Source organism: Stegastes partitus, unplaced genomic scaffold, assembly GCF_000690725.1.
Source record: "Stegastes partitus isolate 25-593 unplaced genomic scaffold, Stegastes_partitus-1.0.2 Scaffold2022, whole genome shotgun sequence".
Classification (NCBI taxonomy): domain Eukaryota; kingdom Metazoa; phylum Chordata; class Actinopteri; family Pomacentridae; genus Stegastes; species Stegastes partitus.
In genome coordinates, this window is record NW_007579753.1 from 1 (window position 1) to 4,647 (window position 4,647).

General features: G+C 46.6%; 1 long non-coding RNA gene across 1 annotated transcript; it reads right to left on the reverse strand.

The window, feature by feature from the left end:
* Positions 1–800: 800 nt before the first annotated feature.
* On the reverse strand, positions 801–3,181 carry LOC103373593 (uncharacterized). The gene is made up of 2 exons (XR_521079.1): positions 2,569–3,181; positions 801–2,308 (listed from the first exon to the last, which is right to left on the reverse strand). It is a non-coding gene; the product is annotated as an uncharacterized LOC103373593 (long non-coding RNA).
* Between the last annotated feature and the right edge of the window lie 1,466 nt (positions 3,182–4,647).

The window sequence follows — 4,647 nt, forward strand, 5'->3', positions numbered from 1 at the left end:
CATGGCAATTTTGGTGAGTTTTCGAGTATGTTTAGGGCCTCAAAAACGCGTGTCTTTGGCACGAATAACAACAATAATCCGAGCAGTTCCAATAGGGTCTTCGCACCCTTTTGGGTGCTTGGACCCTAATAAACACATTACAGTTTGTAGAAACAAGATGAAGATTTTAATGTTTTCAGACGTGTGAAGCTCCACCTTCAGAGTATCTCCTCCCTCCAGTCGCCACCTCCACAGTCTGACCGCTTCAGTCGTTCATTAGACGCCTTCTCGTGTGATGTGAGCGCTAACACGATGCCGGCGCTGGGTCCAGCAGAGGACTCTGTTTGGTCTAAACGCAGCACATTTAAAGGCTCCGGACGGAGATCATGTGATTAAAGCGTTAAACTGTGACGTCCTTCAGCTGAAGCTGTCTGGAGGCGATCGTCTGGAAGCATGTTTTAACCACTAACGAGCATAACGAGGCTGGAAGGCAGCGGTTGGAGGGGATGAGCGGTGATTTCAGGGTCGTGTGACGCCTCTGATGGAGCAGCTGATCTGAAAACCTGCGTTCACTCCACAGACATGAGCGACGTGGGTTTGTTCACTAACACTGGGGTCTATGAGCTGTAACATCTGGAGCAGCTGCGGCCATTTAACCCAGTAAACCACAATCTGCTGCTCGATGCTGCCTAAAGCCTGTAAATGGACCTCATGCTGCTGGTTCTGCTGAGAACACCGAAGCAGCTTTGGCAGGTTTTAAAATTCACCAGAAAATGGAAACGAATGAGTCAGAGAGGAGTTTAATGAAAGGGAAGTTGGGCTGGATGTTTAGAGCGTTTATTGTGTCTGCTGAGAGAATGGAGTGAGTGACAGCTCAGGATTAAAACACTTGATTTAAAGCAGAACTGATTAGCGGGCCGAGTTCAGAGGAACCGCCGAGATTTACGGAGTAATAAGTTCTATAAAGACAGAATGAAAACATCCAAACAGGTTTCTATCATCACAACGACAGAAATAAATACGAGAACAAGTCAGCAGAGAATAAAACAAACACCAGGGACTCAAAGTTTCTCCACCAGGAGAGGCATCGCTGTCACGTCACATTAAAGGGATTTATTCTACAAAGAGACACCATTACTCCTGATTGGTGGCTCCACGCCGTCGCTCTGTGATTTTAATTACCACTTCTTCTATTTTTACTCGGCGTTCGGCTCCATTCGCCGGTTTGTGTTTTATGTTCCAGTTGTTTTGTGTTCCGTCAGAAATTAAAGTTTCAGCCGCTGCTGCCTCGAATCAAATCAAATTTTAATCAGCTGGTGTTAAAACATCAGCAGCAGCACGTTAGACAGCCGAGCGTCTCCGAGGAGGAGCAGCGCTTTGTTTGTAAGGAGCGTCAACAAGACGAACACGCAGCAAACAGCAAAGATCTGAAAACCTCCAGCATCCATCTGGGTCCAGAGAGACGAGCTGCACGGGCTGCCTTCAAAATAAAAGCCTTCGATCGGGTCGAAGAAGTCCATCAGGCGTTACTGGAGGTTTCTGGAGTTTGGTTGGACCAGACGTCTGGACAGTTTCACTGCTTTTAGTATTTTTATCTGTGATTTTGTTCAATTTGATCTTTTATTCAAAACATGAGAAAAGCAGTTAAAGAGATGATTCATCGTTACCAACATGTTCTGTCAAGTAAAGGCAAAGATCTTCAAATGACAGCATTTGTTCCTGATTAAATAAAACTTCTGTCAGTTTACAGTCAAAGTCCTGTTTTAAACTGTACAGATGTTTAATGTGGATCCAGTTCCAGCTTCACAGTTGACACAGAAATGATTGTTTTCTGATATTTTACTCGTTATTATCTGTAATCTAACAAAAATCTGTCAAACTGCAGTAAAAGCTGAGTTCACGTTGAGAAACCAGCTCTGACCTGATCTGTAGAACGTTGGTGTGAAGCTGAATCTGCTGGTGAACGGTGTGTGAGCTCCGGGACGAGCTCGTCCTCTTAATTAAACACGAGCTTCCTCAGAACTCGGGTCGTGGAGGTTTTTTGGGGCGCGTCTCTAAAATATTGACAGGATGCTATTTTTACTGTTTCCCTGTTTTCCTGCGTCTCGGTCGTCATGGATCCTGGTCCCTCATACATCACCGCTTTACTTCAGACACAGCTTCAGACACATGAAGGTCTTCCCAGTAAACGGCAGCACGGCGCCAGAAACCCGACTCACTTCAACCACAGATCAGAGAAACCAGCTGAATGGACGCCAAACACTCGCTGTCATCAGTTCACATGACGGTCAAACGTCAGGATGCAGTAATGTGCAGAAGTCAGAACGTCCTGAAAGCAAAGAGAAGAACGTGTGTTTGGACCAGAACCGAGAGTGTTTGGACTCACAGACTGAAGCTGCCAAAGTGACACCAGCTGAGATTTTATCATTTATTTAATCAAATATGGTGAAATAAAAACGACGGGTCGTTTAACGAACAGAGTAAAACCCAAACAGCAGCTTCCTGGTTCCAGTCAGATGTGCAGCGACGTCAGAAACGAAGCGTCGTGTTGGTGCTGTTCTCACCGTGTAAACAGGTAAACAGGTAAACAGGTAAACAGGTAAACAGCCTTTACAGAGCCGGGAGCGTGAGCGTCTTGCTGCTTCACTTCCTTCACAGTCGGCTACGTTGACTTGGAGCGAGACGCCATCGCCTCACGAGGGACGAACCGGCACGACTGATCTGGATCAGACAGCTTTCTGATCTGCTTCCTGTTTCCTGCTGACCATTTCCTCTTTTGCTATTTTGCAGCATCAAAATAAAAGCACAGTCTGAACTATTTCTGCATAGAATGATTTAAAACACATTTTAATGATTAACTCCAGTTGCAGAACCGCTTCAGACATCATCAGGAAACAGCAGAAAGAAAATCACACCGTCCTCTTTGAATGTTAGTTTCTGTTTGTGTCTCTTCTAATCACAGTAATTATCTAAATAATCACAATGAGATTTGTTGTTTTGTGTTTTTTTGCTTGAACATGAATCCAGAGTTCTGTGAAACATAAAGATCCCGGAGAAGCTGCTCGACTCTTTAACTGGATAAGGGCGTTAACGGACCTGTGTTTGCTGGACCGGCTCGCTAGCTGTGATTTACGTCAGCATGAATTCATCTGACGACACAGAAGACGTCTCTGAGGTCTTCATGTTGTTCTGGTTCCTGTATGCTGCAGAGAAACAAGAAGCTCAGTGACGAAGAAAACAAAACAGAAAGCAGACAGAACCTGCTTTGGGTTAAAAACGGGTCAAAAGGTCAACGTGGAGGAAACACCTGAACACAGACGTCCAGGGATCTTGTGTTCAGCTCAGACCTCTGATCTGGGTTTTTTTATATCCAATTTGAGAAGCTCTGATCTGAACTGAGCCGTTTGTTTCCGGCTTCGTGTCTTCCTGCTGCTGCAGCTCCTCTGCAGCGCCGGGATGAACCCGGCCCGCAGATAAGTGCAGCTGTGAACGTCAGCTTTTGTTCACAGCTGAAGATGTGAAGATTGAAGCCTTTTTTAATGCCGAAGTCCTGATTCAGCAGGAAGCGTCCGTCCCGTCAACGCCATCGGATCCAGGAACAAAAGCAGGCCAGATGAAAACACAGATGATTTATATATTGTGCGTGCGGTTCCTTTGAACGCGCTCCGAGCCACTCGCTCAACGCTGGAAATGCGACGCGTGATAGCAGCAGCGCCGCCGCCAGCCCTCCTAATAAGCAGCTCCAGTGTGGCTCGACACTGCAGGAGCTTCTGGACCGATAAGAACCGGAGATCTGAGGAGGACGAGAGACTCCAGCAGCAGAAGAGCAGAGCGAGGCTGGAGACGGAGTTTTAATGCTTATGCCAGCAGGTTGAAAAGTGATTATCTTGCTGTCTGCTGGTGACGGTGTGTATGGAGGCCTGACAGCAGCCAGCGGCTCTGCTCATTAATAAGAGCAAAAACCCAGTGTTCACACTGTACTGTTGTCAACTAAATCCTGACATGCCCTTTACCATCTGACTGCAGGCACAGCAGCAAACTCACAACTTTTGTCATATTTTAATATTTCATCACACTGTGCTGTTCTGCATCAGCCGGAGTTTGGGGCTGTTTCAGCCGCACATCGTACAGATCAGCTGTTTGTTAAAATAACCTGGTTTTAGACAGAGCTCAGAGGAGGCGTTAATTCTGCACCTTAGAGCTGCCAAGTGGAGGCTCAGTCCCCCTGCAGAAGGTCTTTATTCCACCTGGTCGTGTGATGATGAACGTTTCTGTCATCGGAGCTCATCAGCAGCTCCTCACCGCGTAATCTGAGAATTAACAAACACTGATATTAATTCAGTTCAGCACAGAAACACAGCTGAATGCTGGTTGTTGTTCCCAGAAGTCGCTGCTTTGGTGTTTTTAGGTTTACTGCAGACGCTCATGTACACACCTCACATCACAGAGACTCAGGTTCCCTCAGGGCTCGCTCTGAACAACACACGAGTGCAGCTGGAGACTGACGTATAAGTCAGGATGTATTGATCCGATCTGAACCATCCGGATCAGACACAAAGCAAACCTTTACCTCACGTCTGTCGTCACTCAGGTTCTGTGAGAGCAGAGCTGGTGGCAGGATGCTGGAGATGCTCGTCAGTGACGTACGGATCGATGCTTCTGATAGGG